Below are 27,456 nucleotides of genomic sequence, written 5' to 3' on the forward strand. Positions count from 1 at the left end.
GCTAGCAAAACGAATTCTCTTTCTTTCTCTCTGTAGCAGGGGAAATGCTTTGGCATACCAAAGAGGAGATTCTTTGGAGAATGGGGTAAAGCGGGAAGGAAGGAGGAGTAAGAATTTAATGCTAAAATCAGAGTAGCTGGTACAGGCACACTGTACCTTTGTTACTTTCCCTCCCTGATTAAAGTCTGGCCCCTCCGGGTACCCAGGAGAGTGGGTGTTGAATCAGGTCAGAAAGCATATGAGCTCACCATAGGAGCCTCTCACTGTCAGATTCATCTGTGTGAGTCCTTTATAGCAACTGGCTCCAAACCAACATACAAAACGCTTTGGCTGTTATATCATTTAAAGGTGCAAAAAAGTAAGCAAAACTTTCATGGATGTCTGCTCAGTTACCACTAGGTCCCCATACTGTAATTTTCTAATCACTGGGAAGGTCAACGGGTTGGTCACAAAAATCTGAGAGCTTTAAAACTCCCAAGGACAAGAACAGACATCTGAAAAAAAAAATCCTCTTAAAGCCATTTTAGTTATTGATGGACTTTGACAATACCAGGCATAGTGGTCTTGATCATAAAATACTCAGAAGAGTACCATCTGCCCCACTGTATTCCTTCCCAGGCAGGTGTTTCTTGTAGAGCCAAGTATACAAATTTTGTTAGTGTTCTATTGACTTACCAAGAAATACGAAGTAGAGTAATAGCACAACACTCCCACAGATATTGCAAATCTATGCCAAATAAAATCCCTCAGAAATTCACACCAGATTTTTGAAGGATTGGCTAGATTGGATATTTCATGACCTCTTGCAGTTTCATCTCACTTCCATACATAACAGCAATATTATCTCGCAGCTGTCTAACATTTTACTAATGAACTCCCCATACCTTTATTTAATTCTTACAAGAACCCTGACAAGAAAGCACATTATTGTGTAAGACAATGCAGAAGATTTAAGAGGCTTACCTGAGGTCACACAGGTAGGGAGTGGCAGAGGCAGGAAGTGACCAGCTCACAGTTTCTAGTGATAACTTGGGTACTGTCTACACTGTATCACAGCTGCTTCCGGCTTGCCTGCTCCTGGGAGCTGGGCAGGCCTTGGGCTTACACATCCTCTACAGGAGGCCTCACATACACCAGTACTTGCTCTACGTCTTAGAGAGCAGGAATGCCCTATTTTACTGGAACTGTTCTCCATCTGTCCCTCCCTCTTCCCTCCTTCCCTCCCTCTCTCCTTCCTTCTTCCCATCCTCTTGTCTATTCACCCAATTATGTAACACATCTGTATTGAGTATATGAGTACCTACAATACACAATGTACACAGATACCAAAGTGATGGGGAGAGAAGAATCATGACACCCACCTTACTCACTTTAAGGGCCAACTTAAGCCTAAATCTGTACCTGAAGACTTTTCTGCCTCTCTATTCTTAAAACTCTTTTTGCTCTTGTAACTGCAGCATGCAGTTGTAACTGGAAATAGTTTGGTTTTCTGCAAAGCTGGGATTGATTGATCTCTATTTACACCATGTGTTCATAATAGCTCCACAGTGCAATTGTAAGATTTTTGATTAACATGCACACATCACACTATTCTTTTTACTCCCACAGTGCTGAGCATTTTATATTACATAATATGTGCTAAATAAATTCTCAGTGGTTAACTTATTGTTGTTCTCTTTAAGTCTGTTGCAATATGGGCAGGTAGATGAACCATTTTACATCTAAATTCACCTACGTATTGTGGTTATTAATAATGCTCAACTGCTTCTCTTTTTCTATATTTTTTTAGCTTAAGTCTCTTGTGCAACCTGATAAAAACAACTGAATCTTGTACTTCTTCTGGGGAGCTAACGATTTCAAAGTAATTTATCTAAAGTAATTTATTTGATTATCCTATTTCATATACCCCATTCCATTTCTCTTTTTCCTTAAGAAGAATATACAATTTCCCTTAGCCTCCTCAGAGAGGGTTGAGAGGAAAGTTTAGGGAATCAGAAAGGGCTCCGGTAGGATAAGTAATAATTTCTTGACTAGTTCTGAGGCATAGCTCTTATAGATAGTAACAGTAGTAGTAGTAGCGGTAGTAGTAGTGAGACCGTAAGTGAAAGCACTACTTCTTTCAGAATTTGGATCCAGTAGCCCCCTGTGAGTTAGAGATGAGAACACTATTCCCATTTCATAGCAAGCTTAAATAATATCCCTAAGGTCATATATTTAGCCAAGAGCAGGCAGGAATCTAACACAGGTTTTCTAATATCACATCCAGTGTCCTTTCTCATGTGTGTATTTCTTCTCTTTTTAAAATAAATTCATTTATAATACGAAAAAGATAGTATTACTGAGACCAATGTTTTCCAAAGTGTTTTCCATGGAACCAAAATTCCATGGGATATTTTAAGATGTGACAGAAACAAAAGAAGTCCAATAAGTTTGGGAAACAATAGGCTAAGAATGTTAAACTGCAATATTTCTCAGGGCATTTAACCGACCATTGTGCATTGTTGTGTGTTGTGATTCTCCATCAGTGTGCAGCATTTCCCAGACCTTTTGGACTGTGGAACACATAGTACATGGCAGGTATGTGTACAGTGTTTCTCAAACTTATATAACCAAGGGATCATTATATTGCCCAACATCTCCTGAGATTTGTGTCCCAGGACATATGTTTTGGGCAATTCTGATCTCCATCAATGCCTCTTTTCTCCCTACTAAAGTGTTTCATATTGTGGATTCTTGCTATGTCATGTCTTTAAATTAAAGGAAATGATGCTATCACCAAAAAATGGATCTTACTTCAATAAGATCACAAAAGAAAATGCAAATATGTCTTATTACACCCTACTGCCATTTGAAATTGCACTTGGTACCTCAGTTATTAATTTCTTTTTACAATAGTTTAACCTGTATAAAGAAGCATGTGATTTCTACCATTTAAACACTATCAGTAAAATGATTGTTACGTCTTTTTAACAGAAAATATTCTCTTCAGATTTATGAGGTGCATCTGGCAGAGAAAAACTGTGTAATTTATACAGTTCATTACCACAGTGGTAACAAGAATAAGAATCACAGCAGCCCTTAGGATGTTATAAAACAAATCTGAAACTAGTCCTTGCTAGTGTTGGGCTCCATTTGGGGAAAAATACTTGGTATTTTATAGGTGTGTGGAAGAGAGAATTTGAGTTTCTATACCCTGTAGGAAGCACACATCAGAGATGTGCTTTTATATGTTAAAGAAAATGTTAACAGAAGACCAACATCTATCTTCAAATACTTCCTTCTGTATCTCCATGCCTTTTAACTTGGGAAAAAAGATTTTAGAAGCAATGGCCCTAAGGCCTTATCTTTCTCTATATACAGACCACATCCTCATGTGTCTCACATGACAGGGTCAGAATGGAGCTGGTTCAATTAATCCAAATACTTCCATGCAGGGTACTGATTATCAAAACTGAATCCACTGTGTTTTCCTCTGCATCAGAAGCTCTGCGAGTTCTTGTGAAAAATGGGGAATTGCTAGACAGCAAGATCAAATAAAACAGAAAAAAAAAAATTAAAACTCTTGCACTAAGCTATCTCAGGTCTTAGGTAATAGAAAATCAGTGTGTATATGTTTCTGGAATTTGGGAACATAGCAAAAAATTGCAGAAGGGCTTTCAAGGGGTGAGACAAGTAGACAAAGTAGCATTTATTAGTACATAATAGCATAAACACAGAGTCTCTTATAGGTTTTTTCCCCCAATTATTATGGAACACCTGTCAATAGCCAATATACACACAAAAATCTCCAGCAGAGAATAAGAATAATTAGAATAGGTGCTTATTGGGCTGGGAAATTAGAAGGGAGACTTCAGATTACACACCGAAGAGAAGCCCCAAAAGTGCCCTTGGATTCTGTGAAAACTTAGAAGTGGAAGAAAAGGCCCCCTTACTATTTAAGTCCAGTGAAACAAATTCCTGTAGCATTCAAGGGGAAGGTGAGGGATACCAAACCACACCAGTACTATTCCAAGGGGTAAAAGGGCTAAAGCACAGTACAAGGAATTAGCATTCCTTATTGGGAGGGGGACTCCATTAGCCCATTAGCCTTTTAGGCCAACATAGAAGTTAAAGATAGAATTCATCCATCTTATTCAGATTTACTCTGCCTATGTCATAGAGCAACAGTACCAATTTTCCAAGGGATGAGAAAGTTTAACATTAACTAATATTGTTGAAGGGCATCTCTCATATGCAAACACTTTTTTAAAATTGATGCCTGTGTTTAAGAAGTCAGGTTACAGCTTACAGTAATCTTTCTACTTAGAAATTGGTCCCAGTAAGAATAAAGGACTAACACTTCATCTTGACCTCTTCTTACAAGATGTATTCACTCGTTGTTTAATGGTTTATAGTCTCCTCTCTCTCCCATTCAGATGAGAGCAGTAGGATCCATCTCTGATTTTTATTTCAGGTTTCTCAAGCTCTACCACTTGCCTTGTTCCAAAAAGTATACAGTACACGGTCAGTGGTCAGTGAATAAATGGATGAATACATAAATTTAAAAATAAATAAACTGAGGATATAGTATCTCAGACATTTATTCTGAACAAATGTTCTAAGTAATTATAAACTGATAGGCTCTGATTTAACCAAGATTCATGGTAGGTAAAAATTTTATTCCATTAAAAGTTGTTTTATTTCATCATGAATGATCTCTAGAAGCAACTGAAAGCGCAGTGCATTTTTAAATTTTCCAAATGAATTACTTTTTTTATTACTTAGAATGTATGCAGTATTTTAAAGCTCCATATATATTCTAAATTCTTCTCTTTATATTTCCATGGTAGACATCTATTTTTAATTCCCAGCAGGAATTAGGGGTATCGGCAAATAGTCACTACACACTCTTCTATGTACACACGGGATGTATTAAGTGCACTTTCCTAGTTAGTAGAGTTACTCTCTAAACAAATACATTGCGTAACATAGCAGTTGAATAATCTATGTGCCATGTGCCATTTGCTGTTTCAGATGTCGGTTGCTCTCTAGGCCTTCACTGACCTTCTATTTAAAATTTAGTAAAGCTGCAAAAGTCTGTGAATAAGAATCATTTTATGAGCTTGTTTTATTATATTAGAAACAAGTGGAGACTGTGAGTTTCTTGTTTGTCAATTATGGACAAACACCTTTTTCCTGCTCCCAATGATTGGTATTATTTTTAAATGGTTTTAGTCTTATTTAATACTCAAAGCAACAAGAGAAATTGGAAACGGTAAAGAGTAATGTCAAACACCAGTTAATTTTAGACAACTCCCACCCTCAATGCACAGACAAATACTTGTCCTGGCAAAGCAAGACTGTGAAAGAATAGAATTAGAGTTTGCTTGCTGAACCCCTTAAGTCTGGGGAAAAATCCATACTCTAATTTGTTTATTGCAGTGGTGAGTATTTCATGTACATCAAGACACACTATAGTATATCCAAAAAAATGGAGTATAATTTCTCACTTGGGGAAAAAAATTGATTCCTTTATTCTGTGGATTTGTAGTTGTTGTTTTTCTTTAGTTGTCATCTAAGGGTTTGATTGTAGTCATATATGTTTCTTTGATGAGGACTAGAAATTTCATTAGAAAAGGTCCCAGGTGAGCTATCAAGTACGTTATTAGATGTGTTTTGACTAAGAAAGCAAGAAGGCAGATTCAGAATGAGCATAAGCATTCAAATAATTCTTGTAACAAGAAAGGCTAATTATGATTGATCTTTTTTGTTGTTTTAAGAATTGCCTGAGAGGAGCTGGTGGTGAAGATCTTTTATCAATGGAGTAAGTCTGAGTTCTAAGCCCCATAGTAACTATATGTTCCTTAAATATATAAGCATACTTCTGAGAACTTCCATCTTTGGTCTCCTTCAAAGTAGATGCTGCTTGGGTGGTTCTCTTTTGTCTGAGTGTTCTATCACTGAAAGCCAGAGTTAAATGTCTCCCAAGGATAGAGGTGTGACCCATCATTCTATAATATATGCAGTACAACATACACATTACAGTGACTCAGAGTCAAACGGAAGGAACAGGAACTCAGCTTATAGCTCTTATTTCAGCAAAAGGCCAATCCTCACCTTTCATTTATATATCTGTTAAAGGCTCTTTTAGCCCAAGGGTTTTTTCTTCTCTCTCCTTCCAATTTCATTTGAGAGTTGGCCTTCCATTTCAACTGACTTATTTTGTTGATAATGCTTCCTTTAAGATGATTATTTGTTTAAAGTTCAAGCTAATAAAAGTAACTTATCCTATTAAAAATATTCTGGGGAGCAGAACAACATTTTAGGATGTTAATTGCTCATGTTACCAGTCATCCATGAAACATATGCCAAAAATGCTCTAAAAGGTTCCAAAATGTCTCCTGCAGCTATAAATCTTTTACAGGTACAATTATGTGGGAACAGAAATAAGAAAAAGTGCATCCAACATCTGGAGTCAGATGGTTTACTGAAGTAAGATTACAAAATTAAATTTAAATGAACTTAATTAAAAAGGGGAGAGGGATCCAATTTAATATGGCCATTCATCATGTCCTCATTGAAGTTTCTTCTAGCACCGGAAAAATACAATAAAGTTGGAATACAGAAGTTGGATAAAGCCCCTAATGGAGTGTGAAAAGATGACCAAAGAAACACAGTCAGGCAGAATATATTCTCTTTTTCTCCCTGCTATTTTAATGACATGGAATACCCAATTGTTTTGAAAAGACAATATCAATCAAGAAAACTGAGCTTGGAAACTTATCTGTTTCAACCATCTCTTCTGTTTAGAGTTTCACTGTACATACTTCGTCACTTAAGGATGGTGATTACTAGGTTCGGTTTTTAATTCAATGATACATGATTGAAGACTCTAACAATGTGCAGCCAACATTTTTTTAAAAAGGTCCAGATAGGAAAGTGTTCATTTCAAATGACCTGCCCTTCCATTTTAATTCTCTAAAAAAAAAATGGAAGAATCAAAATACTGATCCCTTTAACACTGTGGTACTGAGTTCTGGCTGCTGTTTGATCAGTTTCTGTCTTCTTAGTTCTTAAACATTCTTAAAGCATCTTATTAATTCTATGCTATGTCTATGTGCTGAGAAAGACATATTAAGAAATGAAATTGCATGTCTTAAGTTACCTATCCATAATTATATGAAAACAACAGAATTTTATTTTATTAAATTAATTGACTCACAGATTCTAGAAAATATAGTCAATGTTATTCAGCAAATTTTTACTCCTAAGTAGTTCCTACATACTATGGACATTGCTAGATGTTTGGTTTATGAAAACTTTATACCATCAGCTGACACTCAGATTCCCATTATGTCATCTTTCCTTCTTCCCCATAAATATTTAGTTTTGTCATACATGTCATTAGTACCTCACCTTCACATCCTCCTTATCTAAAAGAGAGACTTTTAACCTCTCCCTTTGCAACCATAAAGCTAATCTAATATGGTACAAACTCACCAGTTGAGCAGAAAGCAAAGACAAAAAAATCCTTAAGCAGAAAAAAGGAGTAAACAGTTGAGCAGGCCGGAAAAACATAAAACAGGAAAACTAATCAAGCATCTGAGACTGAAACCAAGGAGCAGATGATAAACGAGGCATTATCAATGCTTATTTGTTGAGCACCTACTGTTTATCAGTAATGTACTGAGCACTTTCAAATATGTTGCAGCCGTTAACATGGTAACCATATGATAAGAAAGCAGAGGATAATAGCACTTATGTAACTTCCTCAACATTGTACAGCTGGTAAGTAACAAAGCCAGAATTCAAATACCACCCCTTTGATGCCACATCCCATGCTCCTACCTCTATCACACTGCCTCAGAAACTGTAGGTGGTAGGAACCATATTAAGGGCAATTGAGGAGTATAACAAGATTGAATTTCGGAGTGAGGATTGAGAAATAACCAGTGGTACAGGTGAGAATGAATAATGAATAATTTTAACTGTTAAGAAAAGTTCATTCATCTAAATCACATGTTCTGCACTGACTCATAGCATTTGATTCCCATAAAAAGTACAGAAATGTTACACTTTAAAATCCTTGCAATATCTATACATTGTAGGAAAAGAAGAGAAATAGCAATTTTATAATTCATAACAACCCCAATGGTACTGATCGTCTGTGTCACTAATTGTGATCCCATTCTATTTATATCTATTTCATATGTATATACTTTATTTTTTCAGAGAACTGAATAGCTGCTCATAAACAGAAAACAGCTTTGTTTTCAAAGTTATTAAGCCTAAGGCTTTAGATTCCATTACAACTTGTATTTTAGTCCCATAGATTGGCTTAACATCTATAGTGCCTCCAAAAACTATTGGACTATTACCATCCTTCCCAAAACAATGTTGGTTTTAGAACTGTCTTAGATGGAAAGAGAAAAAATTGAGTCATTTATGATTCAGATGCAGTTCTCAAGTCACTTCTGCAAAGACAGAAGGTCAGGACGAAGCGGAGGGTCACTAGAATTTGCAAAGCACATACCTTCCCTCAGTTCAGAATGCATGGCATCAAGGATGAGCAGAGTGTGAGGTGACCAGTATTTTAGAAAATGTACAGAATGAGAGAATGCTGTCCTTCTAAGGAAAAGGGGAAGACAGACATGTGGGCAGTTATTCATTCATTCACTGCATCAAGGAATGGAACAGGTTGGGGGAGAAAAATCAGGAGGTGAGGAAGGGTTTAAATAAGCTGGTGGGAAAAAGCTGGAGCAAAGATGACAAGAGAAGGCCACTAAAGTGCAATAATGAGTTCCACAGTTGAGCCTGAATCTGATGGGCCAAATAGTAAAATATTCTTCTGATAAAAGGAATTAACAGGGTCTTCTGATTAAAGATGAACGAACCACTGGGTTCTGTAATGATGAATTCAGAGGGAACTAACCCACTCCATGTAAGACCACCTCACTGAAGACCACCATTTGGCTCAAGTCAAAAGAGTTTCTGTGTGTTTGTTCTGAGTCATCCCACTCTTCTCAAGGACAACTGTCTCCTTAGCAACAGTAAAGTGGGAACCTCAGAACTCTTCATGTTCTTGGAAAGGTCTGTCTCACCATCCTTGAATCTTTTACTCAACACTCCCCTTAGTGAGATCTTAGTGCCTACTCACGATCACTCTCTCTATTACTACTCCTATTCAATTTTTAGTCATTTCTGTATCCAATGGGATGATCCTTCCACTATCCTGTCCCCTCAGTTCCTGGACTTCCTCTCTTCCAAAGATTTCATCAGTCATCATTCCTAAGCCACTCACTTCCATAGTCACACCCTTCACTTTGTTGTTACCAATAACTGCAGCCCTTGCAAAAACCTCAATTTCAAATATTCCTTTCCCTGATCATAACTTCTTATCTTTCCTGCTCACTCCCTCTAACACCCCAAATTCTACAATTTTACAACCCCACCAGGACCTAAAATCCACACTCTCAGTGTCCCTGAGATATCTCCCCCATGATATCCTCTCTTGCCTCCTTTCCAGCTTAAGTTCCATAGATAATCATTAAAATTACATCTTAGCTCCTTCTCTGCTTTAGTGAACTTTCCTGATGAAATCATTTTCTCGTTGAAGTCACTCTGGCAACCACTCAATGCCTACACTCATGAAGTCTGCTGGGCCTGTTACCTGGTAGATAATCAAGAGAGAACTTGTTCTCTTGTCTCAGAGCCTTTGCACTTACTGTTCTCACTGCCTAGAAAACTCTTCCCCAAGATATCAGCGTGGTTTGCTACCTCATTTTCTTTGTCTTATTTCAAAAAGTCTACATAGAAAAGCTTTACTAGGCCTGTCTACCTACAATTCAAACCCTCACCACCACCTTGTGACATTTCATACCTCCTTCTCTACTTTATGTTCCCTCTTTAGCACTCATCTATATATAAAATACACATCAGACAATAAGATATATAAACACCATATTTTTAGATTTCTATCTTGCTTACTGCTCATCCCTTCTACTAGAAGGATATCCATAAAGACAAGGATTTTTATCTGTTGGGTTCACTTCAGTATCCCCAGTACACAAAACAATGCCTATTAAATACCTACTTGGTGATCAGTACATATCTGTTCAATGAATGAGTCCACAAATAAATGGATATATGAATGACTAGGGAAAGAGAAAACATAAAGTTATAAATGTTTTTCACATGGAAATTAATATTTAGAGATGCCTATTTTTACTATGATATTTCCTGTTCATGAAATCAGGATTTCAGTGGGATCCTAGGATACAGTAGTTGTCATAGTGGTGCCATGACAATATAACAATATAGCTTATTGAACAATATAAAAACACCAAGAATTAAAGCAAATCCTTGAACAATTCTAAAATTACCATGTTTAATCTTAGCAGTAATTGTCAGTCGTTGAGGAAAGAGATATTTGGTAGATCTTGCCCTTTCAGGTAACCTATGGAAGTGTCACTTTTCTTTTTTGGAAGTTTCACTTTTGATGACATCTACTTTCTACTTGCTAAGACATTTCTCCCTCTTCCTCTCCCTCTTCCTTCCTGCCCCACCCCCCGCTCCCCCCACCCCCGCCACAGCACATAAGTAGATAGAGTCTAAAAGCTGATGTGCATGACCAAAGGACGGGATGTCAAAGCATGTCTTCTTGCCTGATATGAGGATGCAATCATAGTAAGCTTATACATTTATGTTCTCAGCTCTCCTTGCCCTCTACATTCCCAAAGAAAATTTATAACGTTTTAAAACGTTTTCCAGGATCATATTTGTGCCTTTACAATGTATTTTTATAATGTATATTTAGATAATTAATTAGAATTTTTACAGATGTTTGATAGGACATCAGAGAACATATTATTAAAAACGATTTCTCTCCTTCTCCCTCAATTCAGTGATACAAAGATTGCCTTTTATCAGAGGCTCTCAATCTATCCCAATTTTCCATAAGTCACTGTGCTGTAATGACACTCTGTCAGATGCAAAAGTTGAAAATAAAAGGAGAAAATTCACTTTCGACTTTATTATACCAAAAATGTCTGAGTGATAGATGGGACCACTGCAGATATGGTGGTTGTCTGGTTCCTATTGTTAGTCATGGGTTATTTTGATCAGCTGCAAAATTTTAGTGGGTGACTAGAATAGAAAATATTTGCTGTTTTCTGGAGCTTCAGTGAAATGTTAATGAAAGTAGCTGAGATTTTAAAAACTCTACTTGAATTTCTATCAGTTTCCATTGTTTCATGATCCCATTACTGAGAAGGGACCTTAGGATCCCTTTTTGCTGATTATATCTCACCTCCATTTTGACTTTGGGGAGAAGCAGAGGTCAATGATTGAAAAGAGAAATTACCTTTTAGTTGGGAACACTGGAAGTAACAGTATCCAGATCAGCCAGATCGCAAGGAAGTTAGTTCACTGAGTTATCAGTAGTATGGTCTACTGTGATGAATAAAAACTATAATTTTCAGGCTAATTGGGTTAGCTATAAACACATGGAAATCTGGATAGAGTATCTTGAGATAACTTTTCCCATACTTAACTTTATTCCTATCTTAATTCTCTTTGGTTACTTTCCCAGATTAGTCACAGAATTTTGTGACCCAAAGAAAGTTGAAACTAAGTTCTAACATGAGGACGGAATGGACCATACCCAGGCTTAAAGTTTTGTTTTCTTTGGAGAATAAATTGGTATGAATGAGGGTGGATTTAATAGTCAGAGAAGGTAAAAATGATGCTTCCATGTAGTTGGGGGGTCTTGAGATGAGGGAAGAAAATGGTACCGTACATAAGTGAACATCTCCATCTTGGTTAACTTTGGATGGTGTTCAAATTTTATCCATAAAAAAACTAAATGGATGATACTCTTGGTTGGTATTTCATATGTCAGCCAATTTCTCTGACCCACATTCATTATGTTAATGTTCTTTTCTAGCACTCTGGATAAAAAATTTGGACCACTATGTTTTTTGGGGTTTTTTTTTTAACATCCTTATTGGAGTATAATTGCTTTAAACTGGTGTGTTAGTTTCTGCTTTATAACAAAGTGAATCAGCTATACATATACATACATCCCCATATCTCCTCCCTCTTGCATCTCCCTCCCATCCTCCCTATCCCGACCCTCTAGGTGGTCACAAAGCACGGAGCTGATCTCCCTGTGCTATGCAGCTGCTTCCCACTAGCTATCTATTTTATATTTTGGACCACTATGTTTAACTTCATCCATTATTCATAGTCCTTGATTGCTTTTAACATTGGTACATGAACTGGGAGCTCTGGAAGATTTTCTATAACATGTGTAATTGTTGGAATTTCCTGTTTATTATCTAGGTGACATTTTCCAATAATTATGGTTTTATTCTTAAAGGACATGTGATCAACAGTTCTTTTCAGGGGCAAAGACTATGGTATGTTCAAGCAAATTGTGTTTTTTTTTGACCCAAGACATTCCCACCCCCCACACCCAGTTCATATTGATTGTCTACAATGCTTGTAATGAAACAGAGTCAGAGAGTAAACTCAAGGCTATGGGGGTATATTTGTCTTAGAGATCAAACACTTAAAGCAGGATTTATGGAAGCAGAGAGCTGTGGGTCAATAGCTAAAAAAAACCCTGGATTGTAAACAAGTAAAGGACTTTCTGAGGTGTGAAGGAGAGGAGAAAGGAGACTGGAGGGGGTGGAAAGGAAGATAAGGGGAGGAAGATAAGCAGAGAATCTGGCTCAGTAAAAAGTATATATCTGAAAAGAATTAGAGGGAGGGAGGTCTAAGAAAGGCTGATTCACTTCATGGATCAACCCCAGAGACCCATCCCCCCCCATCTTGCTGACAGGGATTGTATTCTAAACATTTCTTCCATTCTCTCCCATGCTCTCTATCTGGAGTGATTCTAGGACACTGAAATTTAAGATCAGGGCAGCATAATCACCACAGACAGGTTCAGACACAAGTCAGACACAAGTTACACAACTGACTCTTGTTGCTATCATAATTTAATACAAAAAAAAACAAGTAGATTAGAACTCAGAACAACTGTTAGGCTTTGTTCAATGTGAATACACCTATGAAAATCTATGAAGATGCTTTTTTAATGTAACTTTCAAATCAGACAAGTGTTAAAAATAAGGAATCAACCTTCTAGCAATATAAAATTCTGTGTAGTGATTTTAAGTTCCTCAAAGTGTTGCCTATTTATTATTTTATCTTTGGATAAATCTACAGAGGAGGAAGTACAGTGAATATTAACCTCATTTTATAGATTAAAAATTAAAACCCAACAGTTAAGTGACTATTTAAGATCTCAGAGGCAAAAAAAGAAAAACACTTCTCTAGCTAAACCAGCTATGGTGTTAGGATTAGGATTTAGCTGCACCAATTCCTAAATCATGGCTCTTTCTACCATGCCACTTTGTGTCAATGTATCTTTTCTCAAACAAGCCTATCTGGTCGACAGAGTGTTCTCGTATTGCAGAAGTGGCACAGGATTCAGTATCACCTGGTTCTCTACGGAGATTAGGAGCTTCAAGGCTAGCTTCAAGAAACCTTCCCACATCCCAAATGACACAAATCATTTTAGCATGATCTATTGGGTTTCTTTGTTAGCCTTTCACTCTTGATAACAAGAAGCAGAATTTGATATACAGAACTCAGATGAAACGATGACTTCTGTGGTCCAGAAGTGAGTTATTAGAGGGACCACTTCCACAGAGGTTTATGGTTTCATTAAGGCCAATCACATGCATGTTTCTCTTACTTGTTTTTTTTTTTTTTCTTTCCTCAAATTGCTCAGCTTTGAGGATTTTAAAAAGCCCTGTCTGTTTAACTCTGGCCTTTCTGATATCTGAGATTTAATGACTCTCTAATTAAGATGTTATCTTGAATTCCATGTACACATGAGAAACCATGACTTACGTATGGGAATTTGGGTTTGGTGGCAGTTCCTCGAAAGCACATCTAAATCATGAAATAAAGCATTAAACTCAAGTGCAAAGTAATTTAATTTTTAAGAGGAATGTATTATTCAGATAAAAGAAACCATAATGGTACGATCATTTGCTTTTATATGTATAAACGTGTGAAGCTGTGCTGTCAGTTCCAGGTATCAGTTTAAGTAATGCATCTTCCAGACTGTTTCACAATCATTCTTCCATTGTTCCATAAATAGATTATGCAAATACAAGCTGTTAAACTAAAAGTTGTTGCAATAATATAACTGAATAAAATCAGCAGGGCAATGTGAGAGGAATATACGTAGAAGACTAAGTATGAATGCTGAATTACCAAAATACATCCTTTGAAAATTCACAGATTTAAGATATCCAGTACTATAAAATGGACAAATAAGTTGGCTAAAAGTCAAATTTTGTTCAATGTACCATGGACCTGCTAAAAGGCCACATGAAAATGGAGACCTGAACATTTGTAGAAAATATACTAGAATGGAAGCCCTCAGAGAACTAAAGGTGCTGAATATAATCTCACCCTATGATGATCTGACTCAGCTTGAAGATGGTAATGAAATGAGTATTATTACTGAATTTAATCCATTAAATTCAACAAGTCAGGGTCCAAAGAATCTACATGGGGCCTACATGATCTTGTTTAACTCCAGTAAACCACATCGTGGTGCATTTTTTACTTTACATTGGAAATGTGTCCAGAGACTCTGTTCTCTCCCATTAAAGATGGAATGCTTAATTACTACTTAAATCAATATTATATTCTGGCCTCAGATCTAAGACTCCTCTCTTCAAAACAATCTTCTAATAACACAATTCGCTATCCATCTGCCAATATCTTCACCATTATGCCTCTCTTTTTAAGAAACATCATATAGTTGTGCCTTTGATGCCAACACGCGTCCAGTGCATACCACACCATCAGCATCAGGCAGTCTTCATTTTCAAGCAATCTCTTAATTGACTACAGATTTGGTTCATTTAGAAATCCAATCTCTGGAACCGTAGTAAGGGTATGACTGCCCCCTGAGGTATTGAAAACTGAATTATTTACCTTTCTTTCTCCACATTGATCTTAAATGTTGTATCCCTTTGTGCTCTGAGAATCATCTCTCTTCGGAATAGACATAGTTCCATTGTTCGAAAGGGAGACCATTTACCTCACTTGGTCCAAGTGAACAGAAATAAAGAAATCTGATATTGCTTAGTTTCCCTATTTTTCACCAATACCAATAATACTAAGTTCAACGTTTATGGACTATAGATTTCTCCTGTTTTTACTGTGGTTTTGCAAGGTAACTGAATAGAGACCTGTATGGGTCAAAAAATTACACCTAAACAACTTTAGTTTCATATCTAGTGCAAACAGCCAGGTTCCAGTAATATTTAATGTCCTTCATTGTTATATCTTTAAATCTTACCACTGCAAGGAAATGTGAAAATCCTTAAACTGCTGGCCTCAGTGTTCCCATGTCAACTGGCATATGCTCAGGTTGGAGATCCTGCCAAAAGTCAAAGGAAACATTTATGAGACAGAGCCTGAGGGACGATTATTTTAATCCTGCATGTCCGGCACTGCCCGCAAGCTTGGTTTATGAATGCCTGCTGTTGCTTTAATGATAAGACCTCTTCAACACAGCTGAATGCAGTGAGTGCACGAATGGATTTTCTTTTTCTTCTCTTTTTTTTTCCCTACCGTAACTAAGAGACTGATTATTGATCTCCACCTGGATGTTCCTATTGAGAACAGACCATTCATGAATACAAGCAGGAAGAATAATGGTGCACTGCATGGGCAGTTTTAATAAACTGCAATAGGGACACAGTCTCTGTGGGAAAAAAAAGAACCAATCCAATCTTAATGTAGCATGTGCTTACATGACTAGAATTTCTGTGGGCTTTCTATAGGCCAAGCATCAGTGAGTCCAGAGCACCTGGGCTTTGACTCAGTACCACGTCAGAGTGAGTATATGACCCCAAGGACACCCTATATGCTTACTCAAGGGAAGCTCCTAAGTTCTCTCTATTGCCCTTAGAACAGAAGCTCCGAAGGCTGGAATGGACGGATCTGACCACACAACTGGAACAGAGGGATCTGAACCCAGATGTGGCTATACAGAAACACAAGGGATGTGAGCCCAATGGGAGACTCGAAAATCCAAAACCTGAAGTCAAGAGGGTGAAAAGTAGATGAAAAAAAGAACTAATTAGTACGGGCCACCTTCAGACCCAGCTAATGAGAAAACCTTTTCTGTTTTAGCCAGCCCCTTCTTGTGTTATCTGGCTACAGCTGACATAAGTCAAGCACTGAATTTAGCAGAAGTATATGCAAGAGGAACAACAGCTGTGATATTTAAAAGGGGAACTGGCTTTTTAAAAATCAGAAACTGCCATCAACAAAGCAAGTGAGTCAGGCTTGTTTGGAGGGCAGATATAAACCCACACTTGTTCCAGTTGTGTTGAGATGCTTTCTGCACAAATGAAGTTATTAAACCAAAAAAGCCAAAGGCACGCTTTCCAACACATACAATTACGTTTCTTTTTAACATCGGATTCCAACACCTACTTTGAGTAATAAAGTGTAGCATAAAGGCTTTAAACCTGAAATCCAAGAACCTCTCCCCTTAAAATAGTTTGCAAATTGTATGTGTTTTGTTTGTGAAGTATTTGCCCTCATCCCATCTCCCACTCCCAGAAGCTCCATAGCTTTCATCGGATTTTTAAGGTAGACTCTGATGCATAAAAGGTACAGAACCTTTGGATTGGCCATCTGAGGATGCTGGTTCTAATCTTAGCTCAGCTTCTAACTGGTTTTGTGGCTTTCAGAAAATGGCTTCCCCTCGCTACACCTCAGTTTTCTCATCTGTGAAATGAGAAAGCTGAACTAGAGAAATCCAAATACTCTTCCAGGTCAACAAATCTAGGAAATGCCCATAAAACTGGGAGGATCGAACTGGAAGATATCTTGCCGTGTCCGCTGGCCTAATCTCTTTATTTATGGGGGAGAAAATGAAGCCCAGAGAGGTGTTCATAAAATACTTATGGTGAAGAGCAAGGATTGAACCCAGAATTTCCAACTCATACACCGATTCACTCTTCATTCTAACACACACAATGTTTGTAAAGCTCTATTCCCAGCTCACAGTTTTACTCATTGGCCGAGAGAGCATTTCAGGCAGGCTTTCCCTGTCTTGGCTGGGATAGGGGTACAGTGTGTCCTTCGGGGTTCTCTCCCAGATTTTCTCAGGGAGAGCACATATGCTCAGGCCCCAGATAATTGTGCTTTCACACTCACAGCTGTAAGACAGACAAGAAAAAGCTGTCCACAAAAAAATAATCAGCATTTGCAAAAGTGCTCTGGGGTAGCTTCGGGAAGTGTTCCAGGAAAATTGCTATTATAAAAAGATGACTAGGTTCTTTCCTCCTGGATTCTATTCCACACTCAGACATTAATATTTTAGGTACATCGGTGATACTCATTTACTCATCCAAAGTTCAACAATCAGCAAGTATGCCTGGCAACAACAGACTGAGTCTTTGCTTTCATGCAGATTATTGTCCAGCAAGGAACGATTGCCTTCTGGAATGTCTGCTGCAATCCTGCCTGTGTGCACCGAGAGCCAGGGGCAGGCACCGCCTCCCCAAGAGAGGGCTCATGCTTCCTTTGAGTTGCCCTTTCTCAAATTTATAAACACAGCTCAAGAGAATCTCTATTACTTTACTGTGAACCAGTTTATCCAAATACCTTTTATAAAACCCAATAAAGCATGAGACTCTGTATAGTCTTTCCTTATTCTGTCAATTCCTATTTGCTTATCAAAATCCTACTTATTCAAAAACACCTAGATCAAATTCTTCCTTCTCAATCTACCAGTATGACTTTATTACAGCTACCTAAGAATGTACAGAGCAACTTCATTTATTCTTCTCTTACAGCACTTGAAGTACAGAAATGCTAGACCTTCACAAGTACACAGGAATTATAAATCACTGAGTTCATTTTATCCATAAAGAAAGAGTGGTCTAGAAACACAAAGTCGCCAAGTTAATTGTCCATGAATTATTACAAATCAAAGGGAAAGAACAGGAGAGTACATTTTTGTTTAGCATTTGCTCTGTGCTGTGTTCTTTGTAAGATGTTTTAAATACATGATTTCATCTAATTCTCAGAAATATCTTGCTCAGTGGATATATTATTATCCCCATTTACAGATGCAGTAAGCAAGTCTCAGAGGGAATAAATAACTTAAACCAGGTCAGACAGCTGCCAAGTGGTAGCTGGCAGAGGTGGGTTCAAACTCAGCTCTGTCTGAGGATGCCAGACCACGCCAAAGGCAGTTCTTGTCATCCCCCCACCACCCCCCGCCCTCTCCACTTCCACATGAGGGGATGAGAAGAGAAACTGGTGGAATTTACTAAGAAAGGGGATTTGGGCAGCATCCCCAGTGATAAACAGCAAGTCCCTGACAGCTTGGTCAAGGGCCCAATCTACTGACTACTTCTGAGATCCATCCTCCCTCCCCTACAAAGTGGCAGTGAGGATGGAGAAAGGCATGAGAGCACCATCTTTGTGGGAAGGAAAGCAATGAAGACTAGCAAAATCTGAAAGTATCTGAGCTTCTGGCTGCTTATCAATCAAATGGGCTTTGGCAATCCTGTTCCATCTTTAAGCTCCAGGGATGATAACAGCTCAGTAGTTGGAAAATATAAAAAACTGTAGGGTTCCACCTTGTACACATCACTTTCAAAGGGAAGAGAGAATCTCCCAATCCTTATTTCCAAATACTATCTACCTTCTACACACACGAGGTATTGTGCAGTTTTTCACACCAAAAGCTGGACAAGAATGGGGCTCCATGGGTGAATGCAGTTATTCCTCTGTGGGTCAGTACCTTGAAGTATATCCACTTCAGGTGGACTTTCCCCAAATATTCTTGTAACTGTGACAGCCCAAGTACCTCTAAAATAATGATAATAACCACACTTTCTGGATATTTGGAATTTTTCACTTTACAAAGCATCTTTACATGCACTATTATTTAATTTCCACAGAAACTATATGAAGTGAATAGGACAGTCATTATTAGTCCAACTTTAGAAATAAGGAAGTTGAAGTTAACTGAAGTAATGTATAATTACAGAATCAAGATAATGTGCTAACAATGTAAAAACAATACAATTTGTACTTATTGAGGGCCTGCTAGATACCACACATCACTGCAAAGATTGTATAAATCTGCTCACTTAATCTTCATTAACCACTCCATGACATAGATATTATCATCTTCAGACAAAGGATTAAAGAGGGTAAAATGGTTTTCCTAAGGTCATACAGCAAGTTAATACCAGAGCTAGGATTCAAATCCATGTTTAAGTCAAAGCCCAGCGTCTCAACCCAAATCTGACCGTGAGTCTAAATAAGGCAATCTAATTTCCAGAAATGTCCTTATTGCCTGAGTATCCAGATTCACTAGCCTGCCATGCCTTACCTTTCTTTGACATTCTGTGTCCTCTCTGTCACACTTTAAGACATAGAAAAATTCAAGTCATTGGTAACTTGCAGTCAAAACTCTTTAGTATTACTCTCCATAATCCAGGTAGTTGAGACAAAATGATCTATTTCAGAGTAGTCTAGCTACCTCATTTTGTTTCCCTTGCTATGTTCTTGTAGACTGAGCTTTGTTGCTCTTCTCACTTTCCCCTTTAGCTACTGATGGTTACCTGCCTACATATGTGCAAAGCTGTATATAACACGTAATGAGAACACTCAGAAAACCTTTTCCTTACCCCTTTCAACGGTTCAGAAAAAAAAAAAATTAAACTGACGAATTGTAGCAAGAAGACAGAAAAGAAAAGATATGTGAAAGCACTTTCCTTTCAAAGAGCGATTGGTTCTCAGGTCCCCTTGCATATGGCGCCAGTGTGAGTGAAAATGTGGCAATACTTCAGAAACGCTGTAGGGCAGGTGTCTCTGCATACATATGCATAATGTCCTTTTCACACTTTGGAGCTACCAGATGCCTAGTTCTGCTTGGAAGGGGCCTGGTAACCCACTTGAAATCATGAGGATTCATAATTCATTTATGCAAGCTGCAAAACCCCTCTAGATGACATTTCCAGCCCTGAAGAATGATTGAGAGAAAGATGTAATAGAGCCGAAAATGACAATGAAATATTAGCAGTGCTGCAGAGTTTATATGAGGCCCCCAGCTAGACGAGGGAATTATGCAAGTCAAAAGAAGAGCCTTCAGGCAACAAGAAGCAAAAACAAAGGAAGAATGTCTAGGTGTCAAAGACTAATTTTGTTGCTATGGGGAAGGCCCTGAGGCATTGATTCATTTTATAGGCAGGTATGCAGCCCTCTACCTTGAATTCTCCAAGTGCTGGGCAAAACCACTCCTCCATTTACATTTGACCTCTAAAATTACTTGGTGCTCTGAAGAAGTGTTTTGGGGTGAAGCTGGGTAGTTAGGATGGACCCAGGCTCTGCCTGAGGTGGAACTTTAGGCTCTGATCCTGTTTTCTCCTGGCACCATCCACCTCCAATCAAATCCTTCCCCATTCGCTCTCAAAATTTTTTTCTGAAACACCAAGCTCTTGCCATCTCCCTCCGCTCCCTTACCTGCCCCCCACTCAGGGATGAGATCCCTGCTCCTTAGAAGAGGATATAAAGCTCTTTAAAATCCTGCCCTGCTTTTTCATCTCTTGCCACATGGAGCTTCTTGCATCTCCTAAAATGCTTTCAGTTTACTGTGCTTTTGCCCTGCTGTCCCCTCCTCCTGGAACGCCTTCCTCACTTCTCCACTGGGCATACTGCGGACTCATTCTCTAAGAAACAGCTGCCACATAACTAGCTGGGTGAAGTGAAGACTTTCTCAGCCTCTAACAAGGAGCTAGTCATTCCCTCTGCTGTATTCTCATGATACCTGGCACTCATCTCTACTTGACCACTTTGCACTCTCCACTAGAATTATAGTTTACAAGGTTTAGGCTGCACAAAACTATGGATTTCTGGAGGGCAAGAGCAATGCCTATAAATATACCTTTTTATCCTTTATACAGAGCAAAGTGCCTGAAATATATTTGCTTAAGAAATACGTGTTGATTGGAAAAAAAAAAAAATAAATGAATGGCTCCCTCATTTCCCTCCCATGTGCTTTTAGTGATTCAGCATGTGATTCTTCTTTTTAAATTTAAAAAAAAAAATTTATTTATTTATTTATTAACATCTTTATTGGAGTATAATTGCTTTACAACGGTGTGTTAGTTTCTGCTGTATAACAAAGTGAATCAGCTATACATATACATATATCCCCATATCTCCTCCCTCTTGCGTCTCCCTCTCACCCTCCCTATCCCACCCCTCTAGGTGGTCACAAAGCACAGAGCTGATCTCCCTGTGCCATGCGGCTGCTTCCCACTAGCTATCTATTTAGACATTTCCTCTTGTCAACTCATCCTATATATAATAGCAAACATCATCTCTCAAACTCCAGAAAGGCAGAGCAATCTTTTGATGAAATGGATACCTCAGGAGTCCCCACTGGGAGAGGCAGGCACCTTTCCCCCAAACACCCCCTACATGCTCTTTCATACCTTTGTGCCTTTGCCTATGCTCTTGCTTCCAACTGAAGGGTCCTTCCCTTCCCTTCCTAGTCTCTGCTCCCCCAAGTTGTAGAGCTAAACAATTTCTACACATTGTGTAAGACAAACTCAAGTAGAGCTAACAGTCCCCTCCTTTGTGCCACCACAGGACCTAGCACACCTCTCTTATTGCATTCATCACACTCTGTTACTAGTTATTAGTTCACAATTTTTTTTGCTGTACAAAATTGTGAATTCTTTAAAGGAAGAAACTGTGTCTTAATTATTCATGTATCTCCCCATAAAGTAGATACTCACTAAATTTTTATTGAACTGATTTAAATTGAACTGAGATGAATCCCTGTTCATGCTCCATTTAAGCATTTAACTTGCTACTGCCAACTGCTAAGCTGTATATATGTGTGCATGTATATCTGCATTTCTGGTGTTTTCTCATCACTTTCATGTTTTTCCCCAGGGGATTCTCAGACAAAGATTATGTAAAAAAGAAGAGTTGCACATTTACTGGTCAAGTTCATTTCAGAACCCAGGGAGGCTGGGCAAACTCTCCAGCCAACATAGGGATTGTGAATAAAGGCTTTGTTAAAACATCTTGTTGCTTCCTCTTCACTAAATCCAAACTCCCTCAGGTAGACGGCAAGATGGCACTGCCAACTTGACTGAAACTCCACCCAATCTAACTGCCTGGACTGGCCTAGAATGCACAATTGTTTCTCTCTGTGACTGTCCTGCAAACAGGACAGGATTCTGTTCTCACATGTCTCCCTCTCTAGTGGGTGACACTGCTGCAGGCTGGTTTTCCTGTGTATTCATTCTTCTGTGATGGATGTGTTAGGCCTTTTGGAGTCCCAGAATCAAGCTTATTCCTTGATTCAATGTTCATTCATTCATTCATCAAACATTTACTGACCCTCTTCCTTTTGTCACATGCAGTGGTAAGTCCTAGGGAAATAAAGATGCATAAGAAAGAGAGTTGTCTAGGACGGGGAGAAGACAGAACATGAACAAATAATGACAGTAAAATAAGACAAATGGAAAATAGATACTTGTACATAATGTCAAAGGGGCCCAGTGAAAGTAGATAAAGAGAGGCTGATGTCTTTTCCCACTTGTAAACTCTGCAAAGAACCTGAGTGCACCCAACACAGACATCTTACTCAGTCCCTGAATATTCCCCATGAACCCAAAGACTGTGGAGAAGACTGCTAACCCTTTGACAGAAATTCCTGGGTGGCTCTAAGAGCCCAAATTTCCCCTCTGAAGAGCTATCATCCCATCCTCAGAGAGACCTGTATTGTTCTAACAGAAGAGTGGTGCTGTCACATTGCAGCATCTTAAAATCTCTGTTCTCCAATATATGTAACTTCATGACTTTGACCAAGTATAAGATGCAGAATGTAACTAAGAAGGAAATACGGTTAAGGCATATTCCAGAAGAACCTTCAATAAAATCCTACTCTAGGTCTAACTCTACAACTGTGCTGGCCAGTACATTAGCCACTAGCCACATGTAGCTCTTTAAATTTAGATTATCTAAAACTAAATAAAATTAAACTTACAGTTCTATAATTGCATCAGTCACATGCCATGATTTCAACAAGCACATGTGACAAGTGGCTACCATACCGGACAGATATTGAACACTTTCATCATCACAATTATTTTCTAAAGGACAGTGCAGCTCTAGAAAATGATTTGAATTTTTTATTCATTGATTCATTTATTTTATAATTTTATGACTTGCTTACTTTGTAAAAGACTCAATTCTGAGTTCTGGAGGAGGCAAAGATAAAAAGTAAAAGTTTTCTATTGTTGAAAGGCTAACGGTTTGGTGGTAAAGACAAATATTTAGTAGAAAGAAAAAAACTGGATATTTTTTGCAATGGGGGATATGAGGGCACAGAGACAAAACAGCCTAATCTTGCCAAAAGTAAGAGGAGACCTCAAAGAGAGGTGACAGGATGTGATTCTCAGGGAATGAGTAATTACTTTCCTAATTTACAAAGTGGAAAGGGCACTGGAGATGGTGAGAAGAGTATATGCAGTCACAAGGCATGGAAGAGATTAGCATGCTGCAGGTGTTTAGTATTCCTGAAGTAGAGTGTAAACTTTTGGAAAGTTGGGTGAGAACAGGTTGGCAAGGTAGACGCCACAGTGTGCTAAGAGGTTTTGGGTGAGCAGGTGGTGGGAGGATGGGAGGTCACAGACTATATACACAGTAACTAAGAACACTGAAGTTATATAAAGCTGGATTATACTCAAAATTTGCCACTTTTAGCTTTATTTGGCAAGTTTTAAAATCTCATTGAATCCCATCTTTCTGTAAAACGGTGTTACTAACACTGCCAACCTTTTATGATTATTGTGTGGATTAAATGAGACCATGTGCTTATCACAGTGTGTGTGGCACATGTTAAATAATCAAAAATGAAAATTATTGTAATTCATTCTATAAGGAACATGGAATCAACAAAGCATCTGAGCAGAAGTATAAAATGATGATACTGTATAGAGAAATGACACAAGACAATCCGCGATATCAATAATAATTTTAAAATGGCTAATATTTACAGAGTATTTTACTAGATGTAAAAGTGTGATTCCAAGTGCTTTAAATAAGTTAGTTTATTTAAATCCTCTCAACAACCTTATGAGGTAGGCTACCATTACTTGCTCCCTTTTATAGATGAAAAAGCAAAGGCACAAGGTTGTTAAATAATTTGTCACACAACCACTAAGGGACAGGCCAGGATTCAAACCCAGATATCAGGCTCTTGAATCTATACATTCAGCTTCTGGGTTCTGCTTCTGTTAGAAATTCTTTGACAAAAGTCTGCCTGATTTTATATCAAATTATTTCCCACCACAGCATGGTCTCAAAATCATTTTATTTAAGTTCAGATCTTTAAAAAATTTCTCACACCATGAAAACCAAAGGCCGGTATATGTGTTCTAGAAATATTCCATAGATGATCATCTGGATAGAAATGGCCAAATGCTTGATAAAGTGTGTATCATTAGAAAGGTAGGTTCAAAATCTCCTTCGATAATCAAGACTTGACTATATTCAGAGCATTCGCATCAACAGTGAGCCTGTAACAACTTTTCATAAAAGTCAGCTTCCGTTTTAGAAAATGGGGCTAATGTGTGCCTCAGAGGTTTGTAAGAAATATTAAGTAAGAGAATGTGTAGAAAGGATTTTGCACTGTGTGTGGCACACAGAAATAGTTCATTCAGAAGTAGCTTCTGCTGCTACAATTTTTGTTCTTTTAATTAAAGTGTCATCTTCTAATACAAGGTCTGCTGAGTCTTGAAAAGCCTTTCCTAAGATTCACTTGAACTCTCTTAAACATCTTAAGGATGGACAGAAGGGTATCATAGATATGAAATTCTTCAAAACAAACACATCCCAGTCTATGACCTAAATTCCAACTCTCCTTATTTAAAACTTTCTCTGATTCAGTTTCAGCAACACTTTTCAAAACGTCCCTGTTTTTACCCAAACTGAGCCCAGACGAGCCCAAATCAACAATATTTTCATTGACTGACCTCACCAAAGGCCTCATCTCTCAGGGAAGTTCTTCCAAATGTCTTTTCTTCTGATATTCTGTCCTTTAGTTTGATGTTCATCCTCATATAATTCCACTTTAACGAGTGAGATGATATAATTATCCTTCAAATTTGTTTCACTCCTTTAGAACCCAGACTTTCCCCATGGGGCCTTGTCTAGCATGGCCATACTTCTCCCAGTATAAGACACTGGCCTGGGTCTCAGCATTGGTCAAGAGGGCATGTTCTTCCCTGTTGATGATGGCAAGCAATAATTGTTGGAAGCACATATCCTCAAACCACCAAAAGCTAATTGTTCTTTTTTTGGTCTTACAAATTTGGTAGAATCAGAAAGCAGATGTAGGGCATCAGCCAGGAAGCCAGAGGAGTTGAAATCCAGAAGGTCAGGATTTGGGAAGAGAAGAGGTTCAGGTGGCTGATTGATATATAGTCACCAAACCCTGAGTTGAGAGAAATTCTTGGAGAGATTCAGCAGAAGGGCTGGTAAGAGAACCAGGAAGTTGAATGTTGTTTTGGCACTTGATTAAAAGCAGATTGTTGGGAGCTGAGTTGTCATGGGAATCTCACTGGACTAGAAAGCTCACTGTGGGTTTGCAGCCTAGAATTATCAGCTATGTGACCTTGAGCAAATCACTCAACCTCTTTTATTCTCTGTTGTTTTTTCACCACTAAAATGCAGAAAATAATTGAAAATAATAGAAACTGCAAAGAGGTTTTCTTTTTTTAACTGAGAAAATGCATAACAGTTCATATTTTTTTAAAGTGTCTATAAATGTACACACTATTCTCACATAAAGAATTTATGTGATTATGTTTGGCAAGACTAGTGGCTCAAAAATGTCGACTAAAACATTTTCACACCAATCTTTCAGTGGTATATAGCAATGGCCATTTTTAAAGCACAAAGAGGTTCAGTATCTCGGTCAAGGTTATACTACTGGTAAGTTTAGCCGTGGAGTGTGGCTCCTGAGCCAATGTCCCTAATCATTAGAGTGCAGTTCCTCCCTAGATGAGGGCCCTTACAGTCACTGTGGTTTATCTGAGTTCCAAAGGTACTGAGTTCCAAAGGTACTGAGTTCCAAAGGTATCTGAGGGCAAAGGTATCAGGTTGGTTCCTGAAAGGTTGACGGTAGCTACTCAGAGCCATCACCTGATGCCAGAACCCCTACAGCAGTGGCCACAGCATCACCCAACACCACTTCCTTGTTCTCACTTCTGAGTCTTCACACATGCCCTTCCCTGTGTCTAAAATTATGAAGTCTTCCCTCTTCTGTGCCAAGCTATATCTCTCCAATCCTTTAAAATTTAAAACCATAATTTGAAAAGATACATGTACCCCAATGTTCATTGCAGCACTATTTACAATAGCCAGGACACGGAAGCAACCTAAATGTCCATCGACAGAAGAATGGATAAAGAAGATGTGGTACGTATATACATAATGGAATATTACTCAGCCATAAAAAAGAACAAAGTAATGCCATTTGCAGCAACATGGATGTCCTAGAGATTGTCATACTGAGTGAAGTAAGTCAGACACAGAAAGAAAAATATCATATGGTATCGCTTATATGTGGAATCTAAAAAAAGGGTACAAATGAACTTATTTACAAAACAGAAGTAGAGTCACAGATGTAGAAAACTAACTTATGGTTACCAGGGTATAAGGAGTGGAGATAAACTGGAGATTGGGACTGACATATACACACTACTATCTATAAAATAGATAACTAATAAGAACCTGCTGTATAGCACAGGGAACTCTACTCAATACTCTGTAATAGCCTATATGGGAAAAGAAGCTAAAAAAGAGTGGACGTATTTATATGTATAACTGATTCACTTTGCTGTACACATGAAACTAATGTAACATTGTAAATCAACTATATTCTAATAAATTTTTTTTTAAATGTTAAGATTTTATGAAGTCAAATCTGTCAATGTCTTCTTTTGGTTTCTGCATTTCTGCGTCTTAATAAAGGCTTTCTTGTTTAGGGACAAAATAACATTTTTATTTTCTTTCAAAGATTTTAGTATTTTGTTTGTTTACATTGAGGACTTTGATCCATCTAGAATGTATTTTGAGTAAGTTAAGTGGACAGAATCTTTGTCTCTTTGGATAGTAAATTGATCCAACACCATTTCCTGAATTATTCAGCCTTTCCTCCCCAGATTTATACTCCCTTTACCATACACCAAAGAATATTCCATTTTTGTAAAGGTTTTATATATATATATATGTTTAAAAATAAGGCACATTCTGTAAAATTTTAATTATAAATTTTAAAATTTCAGTACAGCATTTAAATAGTCCTTGTTGACACAGTTGAGT

The sequence above is a fragment of the Balaenoptera physalus genome (genome assembly GCF_965194825.1).
Source record: "Balaenoptera physalus genome assembly, chromosome: 2".
In the NCBI taxonomy this organism is placed as follows: Eukaryota; Metazoa; Chordata; class Mammalia; order Artiodactyla; family Balaenopteridae; genus Balaenoptera; species Balaenoptera physalus.